The sequence below is a fragment of the Amblyomma americanum genome, chromosome 7 (assembly GCF_052857255.1).
Source record: "Amblyomma americanum isolate KBUSLIRL-KWMA chromosome 7, ASM5285725v1, whole genome shotgun sequence".
Classification (NCBI taxonomy): domain Eukaryota; kingdom Metazoa; phylum Arthropoda; class Arachnida; order Ixodida; family Ixodidae; genus Amblyomma; species Amblyomma americanum.
In genome coordinates this window covers 65,156,569-65,176,460 of record NC_135503.1, presented here as the reverse complement: position 1 = coordinate 65,176,460, position 19,892 = coordinate 65,156,569, and positions in this window count along the sequence as shown.

Genomic DNA, 19,892 nt, shown 5'->3' with positions numbered 1-19,892 from the left:
TAAGCGTGTAGGCGTAAGTGTGAATAACAGTGAGGAAACCACGGAAACGGCGGCTGAACTGCTTTTCGACGCTGCCTGACGGCTACCTAGAAATATCATGCTCCTTGAGGTTTCAAACTCCAATTCTCGCTAGCCAGGAGTGAGCTCATGCGAGAACAAAAGTACAGTGCAGTGCAGTCTTCGTAATTATCGCTTCGTATCTGTAAAACAGTAGCGGTGAAAACTAGGGAGTTTTTCTTCTGACGATCATTGAAAAATGAATGTCGGTAATAAGCGGATGTGGGTGTCTTATACTTTTTAGAGATTTATTTTGAGTGCAAACACGTTTGTGAGATAAGTGCGAAAGCTACGGCCATCTATGAGCAATGGTGACGCGTATACGGCCAACATGGTTTCTATGGTGCAAATCTGCGGCCACTGCGAATCGGTGTGTGGGTGCGCTGTCACGTGGTGTGTGTGTTCAGTCTCGCAGATTTTATTTGATGGCGAAAGGATGCAGTACTTTAAAGTCAGTGTAGCCGGAACGCTCCATTCACATATTAAGCAACACTCTGTAAGACATCTATCCTTGAGTAAAGTATCTCGGTAAAAGATCTTTCATAGTTACAGCGCGAAAGCCAGAAAAGAGAACGCCGGGTTGCGTTCTATCGGCGTCTCTTGACCTAGCTTTCGCGCTGTTATTATGAAAAATCGCCACCAGCTCGCCCAACAACATGCTTTGCTGCGTAAAAGCCTCAAGAAAAGTTTAGTTATTTTCCCCTCGCTGTCCACCGATTTCCGGATGTGAGTAGGAATCGATATTGCAAAAAAAAAAAACAGGCTTCTTCCACTAGTTCCCTCCTCGCTACGGGTATACCTGCGGGGCCTGAAATCTCAACGCTGACCACGAAAGCAAGTGTTACCACAAGAAAAAAAAGAAACGGTTGGAGTATTTTTGGCAAACTTGATGAGGTGCAAATAAGACAGAAGTTACCATTGCACTAAAACTTTCTAGAGTTAAGATCACGAACATCTTTCAAACACGTACGCAGAATTTATTCGGAACGGGTGAACGAACAGTAAGTGGCGGACATGCCTTACTGGCCTACGTATTTTATGTAAGCGCTTCGCACCACATTTCACTAAATTCAGGCCGAAGCTAAAGTATATCCCGTTCGTTGCGCGTTGAGCAGGAGGCATTATCGACGAAGCGCCAGTTAAAGCGCTGATCCGCAACGTCCTGTATGCCTCCTGCGCTGTTCATCGTGGAGGGGCTTCGTCGCGTAGCCTTGCAGCAGCTCTGGCGTGTGGGCTTGCCACCTTGTTACAGGCACTACTGATGCTATTGCAACATGCTCTTCAGCACCTTACTTAGCTCAACGCCCTAAATCACGCGCAAAATTAAGGACGAGTTATTTTTTTCGCTGTGAAAAGTGATCTGTTTCGTGTTCCATGCGCGCAATATTTTCGCTCGTCGTCGTAATAAGAGATGGTTATCTAATAGGAAAATTTTTTTCAGTGGCATCATAGCAACAGGGCCAGATTTGTGCAGGAAGGTTTTGAGAATAATTTAACAATTCAAGCGCCCTGGTAGGGAATAATCTTTCCTTTCATCTACTCTGTACAAGTTGTACTTGTTCCTTGCAGGCCTTAGAGGAACGGATGATATGAGCATCCCTTTTGAGGGCGGGTGCTACAAAGCTTGTCTTTTTATACTTTACTGTTCAATCCCTTTATTCTTGGAATCCCAGGTGGCTCCGTGCAACCGACAGGAGAGCATTTCATTACTTTCCACCTTCGCACTTCTAAAGGCGCTATTAAGCAGCGTGCTCTCATGTTCGGTGGGAAACCGGTCTATAAAGGGCCAATAAATTGGCCACTAGAAATCCTGCTCATAAGAATAAAAGGTACCGAAATTAACGCTCCGTCTGTGACAAAGAGTAGAATTAGCAAAAAAAAGAACTAAAAAGAAAATTATCCAGCCCGGACCATCAACCACTGACAATGATAATTCGCATTTCAAGAGTGGTGGGTAACTTCATGCAGAAAAAAAAGCTGCTTACTTGTTTGAGGAGTAACACAACATATTTCTCATCAGTAACAAAAAAAGAACGGTCAAATTTCACTTAATAAAACATGTCTGACCTGCACAATCTACATCAAGCGCTACGTGATCAAAGCAGATTGAGAAAAGTTAAAAGATATAAAAAACTGCGGTAGCTACATCCTGCGGCCTAGACATGTGTCCGCAGGCAAGGATATAGCGCATAAGATTGTTGGCTGATGCTTTGGGTATTTTTATGCGTCGCTACTCGCCAGCCAGCTAATGAAAGTACCAATCAAAGCCAACTCATTCCCTTTCCCTTGATGGCTGTCGCTTTTTGAAGAATGCACCATGTCGGACGATTGTAGCGACACAAAGTTAAGCTCTGGATGGTAATGCCTTGGAACTAGAAACTCTAATAAAGCTTTCCTTCTATACATTCAACTGGAGCCTCTTACCTGTCCCCTTTCCCTGGCAAACCTCATCCATGAGGGTAGATAAACGGAATCCCATTCTTTCTTCCAGTTCAAGGACATTCTAACACGATGATCAAGACTGCGGAGATTACATTTCCTACGCCGTGCCACGGATATGGCATGACAGCTAAAACCTGGCACAAAAAAAATGACAGCATTGTAACGAGGCTGTAACGCGAATAATCCAGCGTTAACTGACTGTGTCGCGAAGAAATAGGGACATATTAGAACTGATATCTAAGAGCCGATGCTGTACCCGTCTGCTTCAGTTGAGGATTCAAAGAGTATATGGCGTGGCAATTTTCTAGAAGCAGTAAATGCAGAGCATGCGTAGATGACACGTCTTCTCTAGTTAGGGCAGGCAGGGCTGCCATCCAACCCGATGGAAAAAGAATGCTAGTTTTTGACCACAACGCCAAGTCGAAGGTGGCTACAGTTGGAGCTACAGTCCACGCCCTAGGGAATGCGGACGTGAGTTTGAACGCTCGCCCGATTTACACGAGACAAATGAGATGTCAAGCACGTGTTGACGTAGTGTTCGCAGGGGGCATATATGAACGGACCATGGTGAACTCCGCCTCTACTGTAGAGAATGGAACCTATACACAAACAGTCATTGTGAGCTCATCGGGACTCCTCATCCGCGCGATGATTTAAAATCATCAGAGATGTCACAGTGTCGTGGTAACCTTGAAATAACAGGAGTACTAAATGTTACATTGCCTAGTAAACAACTGATTGCAAAGGAGTGGCAAGGGTTGAAAGGAGTTGTCCACGCAGCTTGCAAATTTTCTCCAAAATCGACTTCTGAGTGGATACACAAAAATCATCGTCGTGAATTCCTGGCATGCTGCAGTGTCCTCGTAACCTGTAAATGACAAGAGTAATAAATGTAATTGTCTGGATGGAATAACAAGTTGCATGAGGCTGAAAACAACTGTCAGAGTGAGCATTTCCTCTCATGTACTTGGAATAACTCCAGCGCGCACTAGAGTAGCTGATAACTGCACTGGTGCTGTGTGCATAATTTTTTATACGTTTTTTCAGGTGTCTGACATCTTCGGCAAATGGAGGCGCCTTTGATGAACAATCTTTAAACGAACTGCTTATGCTTTCAATAAAAACGAATGTGTGGAGAGCATGTTCAATACCTCCTATTACTCATAGCCCTGAGCTTATTTCTTTTCCATTTCTCTTTCTAAACCTCTGCAGAAAATATTATAATCTGTGTTTTGTATCACTTGTACAGCAGAGGTTGCCAAAGCGCATATGGACGGCCTTGATATCTTGGAACGAGATATCCGCTTCATTTTAAAAAAGAAAATAACGAGACTGTCCAGAGAGCACCTCTGCATGCCAACAACGACGCGATTATGAGGTCAGCGGGCATCTACACCTTGTGGCCTTTAATACTTCTTTTAAATGACGGGCGTTTTTCTTACTCAAAACCCACAAATAAAGAACTTCTTAAATACAGATTTAAAGAGCTAAAGATGACTATACATATATTGCTCTATATTGAAACGCAGAAAAGGTGCCTACAGATAGGACTTCACAGATTTTTATAAAACATCTCTTCAAGACAACCTTACGAACACGTCTTTAGCTCCTAGCAGCTGGCAGAAAATGAACTACCATCAATTTGAGAGTTATCGACTTTTTGAAAGTATATCCTAGAATTATTCACAACGTTTCTTACATCGGCTGTATTTTGTTCCAGCGACCAAGCCACCACCGCATCTCATTAGCTTTAACGTTCGCCGGCTGAGCCCAAGGAATCGGGATCGATTCCTGGCCGCAGCGGTTGCATTTTGGTGCTGAAAAAATACAAATTTCATATAGCCGTTGTGCTGCTTCGACAAGTTAATCCCCAGATGCACACACACATATTGCAGCCATAGAACTTAACACCGATATGTCTTGCACAATTCAGAAAAGATTTCGTTCTCTGATACTTGAAATCGCGATGAAACTAGCTGAACCACTAATTATGTGATCGGGCTTGGTTCACATGGTTGCTCAAAGCTAGCACCACCGGCGGCTAAAGTGTTTTGCGTCTTTCAACTTAGCTAAACATGAGGAGCAGATTATTTGATATTATTTTCCGCATTCCTTTGTTAGTGTGCTATATTAGTGATCGAACAATTCCGCCATACGGTACGGCGAATAGCAGTGCGCCCAGCACAGACTGCTCGCTGAGTGCAGAAACACCATTTTAAGTATAATATAAGCTCTAAGGATGTTTTACGTTTGTTTTCGATTCGCAATACTGTTAGCAGTTTTCCCGCACCAGCTTTTTTATCGCCGGTGCAGGTCGCGAATGGAAACGTCGTTTCCCCCAAAAGTTGTTCTCTCTTCAATTTTTTGGGGGTTAACCTTGAAGCAACGTCATTGGAGGTTCAAGCGGGAATAGCCCGTTTGAAACGAAGGGGGCTTTGGGACAAAAAGAGTCGCTTCTTAGTATGTCAGTCACTGAATTGATAGTTTTTGAATTCCCAAAGCAGTGGGAGCCAGTCTTGTACATAGCTATAGTGTTGCTTTTAATTTTAAGTAATTGGGCAATGCTTTGACATGCCTTGGCAGAGCTTCCGTTAGGTGAATGTTGTCAGATATTTATGGTCCTCTAGACATGGCGAGCTTTATTTGTCAAACCTGCTTCGAAAAAACTTGAAACCTGTATTATCGTTCCGTGTGCACAATTCATGGCGGCAGCGCGGCTTAGCTTCAAAACTGCGTTTTGTTTTAGTACTGCTACAAAAGGGTTATAATTTGGTTCGGCTCAATTATATTTTTTGCACGTTATTTCAAGCGCTTGCTCTGTTCCATTCTTGCCTATAGCTGTCTTTTGGGCACATCAGCGTTCCAAATAATTTTTCGGAAGGAAGGCTTTTACTAATCCCCTGGTAGCCAGGTATTATCTATTTCTTGAGAGTGCAGAATGGATAGTACGGTATTCATCACTATTAAGTGATTTTCAAGCCACAATTATAATGCGTTTAATGTTCATTCACATTGCATGAATAGCCCATAGGCGATAGAAGACAAGTAACGCAAGGAAATAGATCTTGACAGCCTATTTTGTCAACATTTATGAAGAAAATATAAACATATTACTTTCTAACAGAAGTCACAATACTATAGAATAAGAATGCCGCCAACCTCGTCGTGAGTCATTTCGTCATGAGAAATTTATATAATTAACCACTTGGCGATCATTCGGCCAGCGCCTGTGATATGGGCAAGAAAGTCAAGGCCATTTCAGCTCACTAAATTTTCCGCTTACTAGGAACAAACGAGAATAAGCGCATGTGTCACACACGCGCTTATCTGCATTTGTTGCAGCGCTACGTGCCGTGATAAGACGCTGACTAGACGGCTGGTCGATGGTCGAGCGACGCTGGTAAAGTATTGGCCGAATGCGCACCAGAAGGTCTGACATAAAGACAATTACCTCTTCTGTGACAAGTAAATTGGAGCTCTGTTTTCTAAACACAGGCCCCGGTTTCAATAACTGGGAATTTTCAGCAGTAACCAAGAGAGAATGCTAGCGCCATGCCCGTATATTAAGTGTTGTCAAACTGTATAGACTCGACTGTCCCGGGCTCAGGAAGAGTTCGTTTAATTGCCGCGTTAATGCATGCGAGAAATACTGTATATATGAAGGTGATGCCAAACAACCAGAAGTAGGCTTGACCATTTGTGCAACGAGCCTTTCGCTTTCGTTAATTCTGTCAAACCACCAATGCATTGTAAAGGGAGCCACTTGAGTTTCATAAGAGTTTTGGGGGGCTCCAAGTAAACTAAACGAATGAGTTGATGGGGTTGTTACAGGGGATATAAAATGGGAATCCCGGACTCACCGCAACAGCGGATCACGGCAGTGTGCAGGTGTCACTTCTATTTTTCTCTCGCCACATGCGGCGGGGTGTTGTCCTCAAAGTAACTGACGCGTTGAGTGTCACGCCCCTATATTGCAAGTTGCAACTGTGCTCTCACTCCCCGCCCTTAAATGCACCCTTGGGACTTCCAGTCTAGACGTTGTGCTACGTTCACGCTACAGAGATTTCGTAGAACGTGAACAAAAGAGGGTCCTCCTCGGAGTCGTAAAAACTTGTTTACTGAGTGCCAGGAAGATCCGCACGGGTGCACCTTGAGGGACCGGATGTGGCGCCCATACGTACGGTGCTTGAAATAAAAGCTGACCGGCCCGTCCTTCTGGCAGGCATTAACGTGGTGCGAGGACCCCAAAAATGAAGAACTTGGCCGTTGTCCTGGCAGTACTCCTGCTTGCAGGTGAGAGCTGGCACATGTAAGCGAGCGATGGATATGTCCTTTGCAAAGGAAAACTGTTTTTCACTTTTTAAAGAAAAGTAAGGTATTTCGGACGTTGCTAAAATGTCGATTGGTTTACTTTCAGCGATACATCAGATTAGGCAGATGAATTGAGGGAAGAAAACGTATGGAACTTCCGCTGAAGTTAATGCAGCCAAATTTGCTGCTCTTACTGCAGTGGGTGGAGGCGTTTATAAGGTAGCCGCTATATTGTTCCACGTGATTCACAATATAGGTCTATCGGTCGAAAGCTAGCTTTTTCCTTATTAACACAACTATGCGATTTTTGGAATTCTGTCAAAAAAAGTTTCAAAATCCCTTTTCTTAGTGCGATGTGAGCGTCAAGTTCATTCATCATGACCGAAATTGTTAACCTCCTGCATCTGAGCATGTGCTCAACTTCTCTGGATCGATGATTCTTCAAGACCCTCATGCCCCAGTCGTACGGGATCATGTGATTAGATTTTTAATGCAGGAATGCATTTAACGGCTACACTTTCAGCTCTCATTGCCCGGCAATTTTTTACGGACCGACCGTCTAAACCACTATAAACATCGAGAAAATAAAATATGCGCGGTTAAGTCGGTTTCTGATCCCTGCCTAATAGGTGCCAGCAAGAAAGTGACCGCGCTACTGCGTACTGCTAGAATATCTAAGTAGACTTCAAAATACGTGCATAGAAGTTCACTTCGATTATTCGCAGTGTCAATGGTCGAGGCACAAAGATACCCTGGAAGAAGCGGAGTAGAGCGTACGGGCCCTGGTCGTCGGTGTGGTGTAAGTACTCCCTACGTTTGATGTAACGAACGCGGCATTTAATTTCGCTACTTTATGAATCCTGGGTACAGAACGCGTTGTGCGCTTTTCGATATCATATGGATTAATTCACGGCATGCGACTATCAGAGAGTGCAGTGAGACATTTGTTCTCATTTTATAACTTATGACTGCGTCTCGAAAGATGTTTTCCCCATTCATGACATTTGAGGAATGCAGTTCTATAGTAGGTGTAATGTTCTGCAGCCACAGATCGAAGTTTCAACTTTTTAGTATCAACATGGTTTTACAACTAGTATAGACTGCCGAAATGGTAGGCCTTCCTTACGGTAGTTTCGACACGATAACCTATTAGCAAAATACAGACCGGGGGCAGAGAAGCGGGGTGGTGATGGGCGGGTGCATACAAGCTTTGTTACGTTCTTTGCGTCCTTTACGTTACGCTGTTGCCCTCTTTGTGATCTTGGAGTTGTCAGCATTAAATCGTTTCGAGCACGAGGGGCATTTTCACCGATCGAATGTGTCCTCTGCTGTCTTCTCATCTTGCTTTCCGCGCCGTTCTCACCGCAAAACAGCATTTGCTTGCGGCGGAGGAACAATAAATAAATAAATTAACTCCGCTAGTGCAGACCAAACAAGGTGTACAGTGCAAAATGTTATCCTTATCACAATAAGAAACTGCTTTGTCTATTCATTTGCAGGAGCAAGTCTGCCACCTTGGAAAACGCTGCGTTGAGATGCCACTTCTGTGTAGTGGAGCGCTGTGCCTAGAGAGGTTTCACTGTGAGTACAGAATTAAATCATATATTTATCGTATTTCACCGCGTTTTTAGCAGTCGTAATAGATGCAGCAAGTTAGTTAAAATATGAAAGACGAAGCATCCCTGGGGGCAATGTTGCACGTGCCGCTTGGCACCAGATTGAGAAGATACTCTTTGACGAAGGCGATGACGATGATTCGTTTTTATGCCGCAAAAGCATTTCTGGCCAAACAGCGTCATTGCACAAAATATTTTCAACTACATGAGTAGGGCTTAAAGACCCATTTCCCAATCATTTCACCCCGAAGAAGACGAACATCAGGGCACGGGAAATATTGTTCCCACTGCATATCCGATGCGTATCTATCGGCACTTGGGATCGAACCTCGAACCTGCCGCATACAAGTCGGATGCTCAATCTACGAGGCCGTCACTGCGGTTAAAGAAAATCTGTTAACAACTGCCAAAACTGGTTTCAAGTAATTCTAATATCGCCTAGTAAGAAGAAAGCAGATGTAATTCCCAAGAGGAGGGGATTAATTAGTGCACCACGTGAACAGCTTAGCGAAGCTTCGGCTGAAAGCTTGAATCTTCAAAAGAAATTTCAACTAAGACATCGACTAGACGATGACACCTTACATGTTTAGCTAAGTGTCGTTCGTTTAAAATTACTAGTTTTATTCTCTTATTGAACATCCCCAGCCTTTAAAATAATGAAATTTTTGTGCATGGAGAATTTGCAGGATTTCACTCCGGATTTTGTGGTCGATTGATCGATTGCTGTTGTTTGTCTTTGCAGGCATATGAAAATTGGGATCAAAGAAACCTTTTGAAGAACCTCTTCTTTGCAGCCTTGTTGCATCGCGTGAGAAAGCCGGTAATGAACACTGTATGCATGCCCTTTTTTGTGAAAAACTATTAAAAACCATAAAAAAATTTTGGGAACTTTCTAGGTTTCTACAAAGAAAAATATGAATGTAAAGTGATTAGATTATCGAAACTTTAATGCCTTGTAAAACTGCGCTTACATTGTACTTTAACTAAACTTTGAGCTTATACTCAAGAAATATAGTGGAAAATCCAGTTCGACGACGCAAAAATTGGCAATTGCGATGTGCAGATCTGCTGCAGCCGACCTTGCACGCAGCAAACAAGCTTCGCAATTAGAATATTCTAAGGAACCTTTGTAGTTCTACGCCTATCCCAGCTCTGTTATGAAACGACGCCTCTAGTTCACAACATTTCTCGTCATGTACGTGCTCTTCGGTGCATGAAAACATTGATAACAAACTAGGCATGGTGCCAAGTAAACAGGTTTGCTTATGTGTTCTCTAGAGAAGACTCTGCCCGGAAAGTTTACCTGGGGAAGTTTGCCAATTCCGGTCGTTTGTTTTGTTCCTGTCCTTCATTATGCCCTCAAGTTTTAAATACCGAAAAACACGCAAGTCCACACGAATAGGACAACAAAACAGGAGTACAAAAATTTAATCGCTCTCAACTTGTTCATTCGTTTTGAGTTCAAGGATGGAGTGGAGTATTTATTTCGCCATGCCATACAATATTTGCCAGATCATTTTCGATGGCTAGGGTAACCTCATACCGTAATTACTCGATTACAACACGTACCTGACTTCTATGTGCTAGAAAGAGTGAAAAGAAAAATTCGCGCAGAAGCCTGAACCAACGATCATATCTGCTACCATGTTACGCCTCTTCGCTCTGTTAACGATTCTTCGCTGCAATTGCGACAAGCGCACTTGAAAGCAGCAGACGCGCAACAAAGCAATTAAACGGAAAGCCGTTGGAGGCAAACTCACATCAGTGCACCTTGGATTCACGCCTTCCAAACGCACAGCAATTTTCATGCATATTCTACAAGATCACTACGTAATTAGTGCCGTCACATTCGCTACAGCCTGACAGCATTCACGCCAACTGTGCTCTTGTGTGCAGTATCGGCTTTTCCATGCACACATCGCTTGGGTTAGTTTACGGCTCAAAGAAGTCGCGCCGATTATGGAATTCGACTGTCAAAGGCGCGAATGAAGGCTCAGCCAAGAAGACGTACATTTATTAATGCGTTAGCATTAGAACCCTTATGCAGCGGAAAAATTGGCTGTGGCCGTCTGTCGGTGATGAGCATCTGAGAAAGCGTAAAAAATTTGCCATAATTACGGCTTCCAGTGGGATTTGGCCGCTGCTTTAGACCACTAGGCAAAGTTTCACCTAAATAAGTGGAAGCATGTTCCCCATGCAGGAATGACTCAAATATGCTGAAGAGCTTTGCAGTGACATTTATGAACCTTATCCTGGACGCGTACCTTGGGCAACGCTCAAGTTATCTCCCGAGCATTATTTGTAGAAACGCATGTGGAAACGTCTCGGAGACGCCGCCTTAACCCGAAGGAAAGAAGTGAATACGAAGGCTGCATTGCACAAACTAGCAGTTTCCACTGACAGGGCAACCGCTGCACAATGTAGACAGCGCCATCTCTCGAAGGAAAGGAGTATGGTCTTTATGGCGAAGCCGCATACGCGTTGCATATCGAGTGCTGGAAAATTCTCGAGTGGGCGCTTTTTTTCTGGTCACTCTATCCCAGCATTACCAGGACAAAATTCTTATTGGGGACCGGTGAGCACGAGCTTTTGGTTGCAACAAAGGATGCAACACCAACGCCCTTGTTGATGATACAGGCTTTATCAAACTGTCGTTGTAATGTAAGGCCCCGGATACGTCCCCCAAATGTCCGGTGTGCATGTTAAGGTTCCGTTTCCTGTCTCGTGCATCACTGGCCTCTCAGTGTTGCGAATAGAGCCATGAAGACAGCTGTCTTGACAGTGACTGCACTTCTGCTGTCCGCAGGTAAGTCGCGCGAAGATCGCAGGGAAGGCTGATATACCACTGAAAAATAGTATTTATGTCGAGTACAAGACGCGATGTGATTGAATTTTTTTCTTGCTGGCATTATAGTCCTTTGATTCAGCAACTCACTGACGTGATGCCAGAAATTTCTCAAAAGTAGCACAGTTTCTTTCGTTCTCTGCAATTTTCGCCGTCTTAGAAAGACAATAAGCGTGTGCGGTTCATAGCTGTACCTGCGCCGTCGTCATGAGGTGAGTTTTTCCTGGAACTATTTTTATCGCCAGTATCATGCGCGAGATCATTTGTCGGTTTGATAGCGAAACAAGGTTGCTGGAATCGAGCAAACTTACATCCTTGCGAAATAGCAAGATGCATTCAAATTATATCTTCACGCACTTGACGCCATCCGTTTGTTAAAAAATGCAGCTTCAGTGTTTCTCGCCCACCTCTGTAAGGTGACTAAGAATGAAACCGCTCGAGCTCTTTATCTGTGCTTTAGGAATGTGGCAGCCTTGAAAACAACTCTCATGTAATATTCGCAGTGCTGCTGGCGAATAGCCAAGCACTTCGGAAGCACGAGGGATCTTCCGAAGGAAGCACATTTCCCGGCAGAACCGCAGGAGGAGGGTTTCCGGGTTACCAGTTTCCAGAACCAGGTGGATCATCGTATTCTGGGAGTCGCCGGTGCGGCGTAAGTACTCCATTCACCTGTGTTCACCAAAAGGCGGCTTACAAGTTATAGAAACTGGACTTTTTGATCGCGCTATAAAGGGGCTAACAGTGAAAATACTGAACGCTGAAACTGCGTAATGTAATGTACAGTTTGCTAGTAATGAGTCGAAAGTTACAGCTGGCTACAGCAACTCATAAAATAAGGCACGATTCTCAATACGGTCACCCATTGGAAAACATTTTATTGCTCAGCACTTTTCATACCTTTCGCCGAGCACGACTCCCAACAGATGAGAGCGAACCAGTCACGAACAGCACCGTGTACAATATCCTTAACCAGTTTGACCGCTTAGTTGTTGAAGCCAGCTGAAGCTACAACTCGAGCGCAATGAAAAAAGAAATTGAAAGGAAAGGTACACTGCATTTATCTAATTACACACCACACCTATGGAGCCACATATGAAAGCCGCCTATTGGCCACTTCAGACGCCGAGGCATAAATCATACATTCCTCCGGATGAAAGGCGTCACCAATAGTAAGTTTTCTCACATTAAATACGTCCTTTTTTTTTCTGACCCTCGCTAATTGTATTTCTCCTTGTTAATCGATATACAAGCTGCTTATGCCATAACTCTCGTAAGAAGAACAATTGGTGATCATTCCTGGTTTCGGCCGGCAGTATTTTGATGCTTACAAATTTGCTCAATAATAATTTTCCGTAAAGTAAATTAGTTCAAGGGAGACTACAATGACTGCCAAAGAAAGGGATGCTGACGGCGTAAATAATGTTCATGTGGCGTTTATCTGCTCTTTCCCCAGAGGAACTTCTGTCCTCCCGGACGACGTTGTGTTCAGGTGCCAGTTCGGTGCACTGCATCTCCATGCCCAACATCCATGTTTTAATGTGAGTTCCATGCCTGGCAAGTAAGACGGGTCGTGTGCTTTGCTGTTACGAAGAACTTTGTTGAGGCCTGCGAACCTGAAGGAATTGGGAGAGAGATGCAAGAAAAGACGTACGCCAGTGTTTAACATCGATCTTTGCTTTATGCGAATGGCAAAAAGTGCACAGAGTCATATCAATACCGGTGTTGTGTAGTGGCTTAACTATAAATGATAGCTCGTTCAGTTGAAATTCTCTGACGAGAAATGCAGATCGAAACAACCGTCCTTCAGGTGCCACTAGCTGATATGACAAAAAAAAATTGTGCCCGCGCCGGAAGCGCTGCTGAAACCGCGGTAAATTGAAGTTTTGAAGCAGACAAATATTCCGAAGAGACCGTTTCAGTATGTAGAAGGAGCTTATGGTGTTAATTTATTTAAAATTATTTTCTGGATTCAGCAAGATTCACGCTGTGCCAATAGACGAGTCAAGAAGCAGTGCATTGTGCTGAAAATGTAGTTTTTCCGCAAATTCTCAGTTGACGAGCCATGAAAGGCATAGAGACCACTCATGGGACTGAAGCACGGCCTGATAATTCCTTTTGATGGAAAAATGTATTCGGGTATTATAACATATTTTAGTGAGGCATCATTCAGCAACCTGTGCAGTTTTTTTTATTTTGCTATACCTACAATACATGCTATTATACTGCAGGTAGATAAATGAATCTACCTGAAAAAGGGCGTGATTGTTTTCTCTATTGTCTCTATTTCCAGACGTATGATGCTACATTGAGAGGCTTCATTGCTTGATTCCCGAAATTACAAGTGTATCCGCTGACGTAATAGCGCACTAAAGGGCAACCCGCAAGACCGACATGTACTGGACCGACATGCAGTGGACCGACATGCACTGTCATTGAATAAATGGAAGAGCATTTTGTCATTACATAAGCGCCATTTAGTAAACATCAGTGGTTTGTTCAACAGGCTCAGTGTGTCTAAGTAAAGAACAATATCCAAAATATTCTCTTCATTAGGAATTTTGTTTGCTGAACTATGGACTTGAGTCGTTTGCAAATATTTCAAGGCACGCACTTCTGCCTTCGTAGATCAGCCGTAAAATGCTCAGCAAAGCGTAGCGGGACACCTGCGACGCTTGTACATTGCGCAGAAACCTGGTAGGTAGCGATAAACATTAGCAGTGTTCAAATGTACGAAAACTTCACCTGAAGTCCGTGGCAGGTGGGTCTTCTGAGGAGATTAACTGCGCAGAATGCAGAGAATGTGTTGTTTTTACGCATGAAATGCGTCTAACTACTATTCTCTTCGAACTAAGACGAACATTGTCCGGAAACAGCGGTACATCTGAAGCAGAACATGAGGCCGAACTTATGTGAATAATCTTAAAATTTCCGTCCGGTTGGTACCCCGCAGAAGAAAGCTTTAGCATCGCATAGCATAGAGAGGGATTCGTACCAGCGGCAGCGCAAGCGGAACAACTTCGTTTCTCAGTGCCTTATGCCAGTCGGACATCGTCGCACGCTCTAGTGACACGAGTACTAGCTGGCAGCTTCTCGCGCTATATGTTAGGAGCTATTGTCTTTGTCATCGCTCATTGTATCCGCGATGACATCCGCATTTGCCAATCCCCCGCTGTAGGTATGTGCCATTAAGCCTAAGGACATCATCATCCATCGCTCATGCTTTCTTTAGGTGCCGCAAATGTTTGCTAACGGACGAGCACTATGGCGCATCAACAACGAGAGGCAGTGAGTGTGGTGCCCAGCACTTAAGCGCGGCTGAACTTCGTGGCACGTGAAGCGGCGAAGGAAGCCGAGCGCGCTGTCCATGCGTGTGAAAAACATTTAATAGTATGTTGGGTCGGCTCTGATTCCGGGAGTCCATTGGCTTTTGACGCCGCTCTTGCAAAGTTTACCTGTGAAAGCTAGTCTTCCGGGTGTGCGCTGTCTATTTAAGAAAAACGGCCCATGGCATAAGCTCCGCAAGCAGGTAAAGCAGCCAGGGTGATGTTCATTGCCCCGCAGATCGAAGAACGCAAGGGGGCAAAAGCGTGGGTGTCTTCTGCAGCCCAAAAATCTAACCATTAACCCAGTGCTGATGCCACCATCTATGAGCCGTGCTAGAAAGCGCAGCACTTTTATCAGTGACACTTACTGTCGACGACGAGATAAACTACAATTTTTTTACCATTTGCTGTGTAGAAACTAAGTGCCTGAGGCGCGAATTCGTGTCCTTTCAGTTCTGGCAATTGTGAATATTGGTGTTGAAGCAAGAGGGCGAAGAATAAGAAAGGCCGATTGTGATTGCTGGTGAATAAAAATGGTAGTAGTGTGAGGTAGTGAAAACGTCATCAAACTGCGAGAATACGTAGCCTAAACGCAGCTCACCCAATCTACAGCCCCCTCCTTCAGTCTCCCCCCCCCCCCCCCCCCCCAGATTGCCTCTGTGTTTACTATGCAGTAAATCAGCGTCTTCATAGGACAAATCTTGCTAGTTAGAAAGGAGCACTTTCTAAAACGGCAAGGTTCTGTTAACCCTTCAAATTTTTTTCTGCGACTTCTCACTCGAGCTTTATGTTAAAGACACGTTAATTTTAGTATATAGGTCTTTACTCAAAACCTTCAAAGGATTCAAACTTAGAATAGCGTTCGAATATTTTTTTTTATTTGAGCACATAACAACAGATCTCAGAAGTGATGTGTGAAAGTTGGGTGATGAGGATTCAGAGCTGCTGTTTGCGATAAAACACCTCTCACAGGGAGTGGACGCTGCAAATGACAAAAATAAAAGCCCATACCTGATGGCCAGTACCCTCAATAGAAACTGCACACTTCAGAAGTATATTTAACGGTTCGTGACGTGTTTACAGCGCTTTCAACCATCCCTAAACATTGCCGTGGCCAATGGAAATCATCCTCAGTGGTAACGGGGATGTGTTCTCATTCAGTCAATCTCGCGCAATTACATCCATGTAAGTTTAGAATTGAGACGTTCATAAGAAGGAACATGGCCGGGCAAAGAAAATTCTGTAAAATGTAGTCTATGATAAGGGCAGCTTTAAGGTTCTGATTAAAAATGTAAACTGTTGCTGCAATTAATAAAATGCTTATTAACCTAGCTTAGTTTATCACCATATAGGCGGTGGCCCTCTATGTGAAACAATTCGTGCGCAAAAAGATGATTTTGTACGCTACACACAGAGTGCTTTCAAAAATCGCGAATGCCTTATTTTGAACACTAGATATTCTGAAGATTGTGTTGGCTGCTGAGGCCTCGGCCACTTTGTTTTAAGAAAGGGAAAGATTCAGAAGCCGCAAGTTGTGGTCTTTCGAGGGCGCAGCCCCCATTGCAGCCCTCATAACACCCAGCGAAAGGGATGTACTCACAGAGTTGCATTACAGGTCTTCTCTAACATCCCTACGTGCGTCAGCGTGGCATTTCGTAGGAGCTCCCGTGTTTACCCGCAACTCAAAGCCAATGCGCCTCGGATGGGCATCAGCCATCAAGGACCTATCCTCCGAGTTGTGAGTGCTTGTTCTGATCATGAAGTCCAGGCGAGCCTAGTCGTTAATGAAGAGACTGTGGCGTTGATGTGGAATGCGGTACACATTAAACAGTTATCCATTCGTATCTAGATAGCAGGCACATGGGAAACTCTGGAAGTTTTCACCTTTCAGCAACGCTTATGATCCGTTTGGAAAAAAAAAAAGAAAGTAACGTCGCCATCAAGAGTCCGGGGTTATCTTGGAGTCCTTACAGACACCTTGAATACCAATGTGTATCTGAAGTGAGTGTGGTCGCAAAGCCAGCCTGAGAACGAGCTCCAGACGTAAGGCCAAGAAGGTTCTTGTGGCAGGCGTCTGAGGTCACTGTTATCACGGAAAGTTGGTGCTGTGTCGCATGGTATGCATGCCAATCTCGCCATGTTTATTATTATTATTATTGGTTTATTTTAAAGTGAAATACAAAAACGAAAAAAGATTTTTGCTGACCGCGGAATTTCCATCGTTACTAGAAGCACCTGAACTGCAAGCAGTGGAACGAAAGAACTGTTGTCAAGGAGAGGGGAAATTAAAGAGGGCAAGGTAGAGCGAGAGAGGACAGGGGATGGAGAGTAATACAGAGCGCTGCAAATGCGCCGCGGCTGCAACGATTGTCTTGCTCTGATATGGGCGGACACGGCGTGCGGACACGCGCGTTTGTCTATGAGTAGTTGGCAGTGATCAGGCTCACCAGCAGAAGAGTATTTAGACGCGTAGTGTTCATCACCGCGCGTGTGGGATGGCTTGACAAGCGCGCGGTCCACCGCAGACACGGTCTGCGCGCGCGAAGTGTCAGATCGCAAAAAAAAAAAAAAAACACGTGCGATGCACTGCATAGAGCCCACAGGCTCGTAACTGTTGCTGTCGCGTGGCTTGTAGCCGCGCGATGGTAGGATCGCACTCGTCCAGAGGCTGGCCGTGAGTGACAGTAGCCGGCTCCGGCTCACGCAGAGGATCATGGGCAGGGGCCTGGAGGGATCCCTGCTACAGCTACTTGTGCTGCTGCTTCGGGCGGACGTCTCGGCTGCTGCAGCTGCCCGATCCCGACGAAGACAGAGAGAAACACTTGAACAAAGCCATTCATGCCACTTAGGAGGGTAGATGTGTAGGCCAGTTGGTGAGACGTCAAGAGGCTATAAACCGCAGCACACACACGACGGAGCGTGTTTGAACAATAAGAGACGCCGACCAGTGAAAAAAGGTTCGTGCTTGACGTTTCAGCTTCCACACGGAAGCCTTGTTCATAATGAATTCATCACCAAACACGGGTCGTGTACATATGGTTGAATAATTCCTTTCCGTCGACAAACGAGGGTAGAAACTGTCCAGTGGATTGTGTAACGATTTTCACTCAGTACCAAATGCAGACAATGCACAGAGAATACGTCCTACCATTTCTTCACATCTGGAGTTTGAGCAAGACAGTGCTATCAGCGGTGCGCACTAGAAAATAGTATTGGTTCGTGGCCGCAATGCGGAGCTACGTGCGAAACAGCGTAGTTTCTTCACGTTGTGGTAAGCAGGGTGAAAATTGAAGCTCCACTTCAATGTCAAGAAAATACAGGCATCAGTTCAAAAACTCGTCTGATTGTTTTGAGATAATTGTGATCTCTAGAGCATATGAATGGAGATACCCGCTTCCTTTTCTGTCGAAAGTGCGAGCGACAAACATCGTCGTTGTGAGAAGATCGCGCCGCCTTGTCCGCGCCGTCATTTCTTACGATGCTGCAGTGGCTTGGTAGCCACGAAATGACAAGAGCAAAATACGTAACCGCTTGGAGGTAATAATGACTGCCTGCGGCTGAAAGCAGCTGTCCTGCTCAAACATTCCCTCCAGAGTATGAAATCAGCATGCATTCATATTAGTTTATGTGTGCAGTACTATTTAATGTATATTGTTTTTGTTTTTTACAGGTATGTGGCAAGTCAACTCCGGTAAGAGGTAGTACCTGATGAACGATCTTTACACGGACATTTTTGCGCTTCCAATAAAATCGGAGGTTCGCAGAGCGACGTCAGTACTGTCATTACTGATGCAGCACAGTTGTTGCCTTTCCCCTTTCATTTGTGGACTTTTTAGGAAACATTTTATTCTTTTCTGTTTCTATCATTGGCACTGCATAGGTGACAAAACAGCAAAAAAGTGGCCTTGGAATCTTGTGCACTGATTCCTGCTTGTTTATGCAAAGCAAAAATCGAGACTCGCCAGAGCACCTTTGCGTGCCAGCAACAACGCGAAGACGAGGTGAACGGGAAACTGTTAGTGTTTAAAACCCACTTTAAATAGTCCGCGCTTATTTTATACATAATCCACAATGCGTAGGACATCTTGCAAATATCTTAAGATAGGTAACCACGGCTACACACCTCTTACGCTATATCAAAGTGCCTGTAAGCCACGCAGCAAAAAGTTTATTGGGAAAAAGGTTTTAAAATGTCTCACGCAAGATAACATGAAGACCACATCTTAAGTTAAAGCAATTGGCAGAAAAATAACAGCCGTCCAGTTGACAACTACCGTCTTCTTGGAAGCACACCACAAAATAACTCCAACCATCTCCTACTTAAGTTACATTTCATTCCAGTCAGCTTCTCTCCTCGGTGAGTCAGTGGGCTCTCGCGCTCGACTGTTTAGGCATACCCAACAATTGAGGACAAAAGCATTTTTGAGCGGGAAAAGATTTGTGATCCTAATTTTTTTCATATAATGTAAGAATTCACTACAACCATCAACATGTCCGCAGATTGTTTTTTCTTATAACGTTTTTGCTATCGTCAAAAGTGTTGCCCTTTGGTTTTCTAAGGCACTCTTAATTCTTCGATGCGATCGATGGAATCACTTTAAAAGTAAGATTTCGCTACGTACAAGAATAATGGACTATTACCTTCAATATTTTCATAAAAATATGTTACAATTTATCAGTTTTAAAAATTTTTGTCCGAGAACGTTGTACATGTTAAGAAAGAATGATTCCGGCAGCGGCGCATGTATTTCGATGTAGGCGAAATACAAATAAATAATCGCCCAGACGAAGCTTTGGGACTTAAACCCGACAAGCACAAATGTATGTTCACAACGTCGAATTTACCGTCGTTACGTAAGGCAAACAAACCATCATACCACTTAGGTAAATCCAAGTTTGCATGTGCCTTCTGGAGCGTAGCAATAAAATATAAAATTGTAGTTGTTTGGTTCTGGTTAAACCTGGAGTGACGCGATAGCTACAGCTGGCCGAGTGGAACTATAGCTCAGTCGAATTGCAAAGTCAGTCTTTCGCCGCTCCGTTCCGCTGGGCGTTCCTTCTTCATCTTCGTCCCACTTGACACGGCGCATGCGCACAGCTGTTTGTTGCAGCTGTTGCGCGCCGCGCCGCCGGCAGCAGCAGCTGTTCCGCACCACGTGGTCAACGCACGTGACTAACAACGTGAACCGACCAACGGCCGTACTACGTCACCAACCACGTGACCAACCAAGTGACGAACGGCGCCGCCCGGAGCTCAAGAGGTGCCACGCTGAGGGGCCGAAGAGATGGCTTACTGTA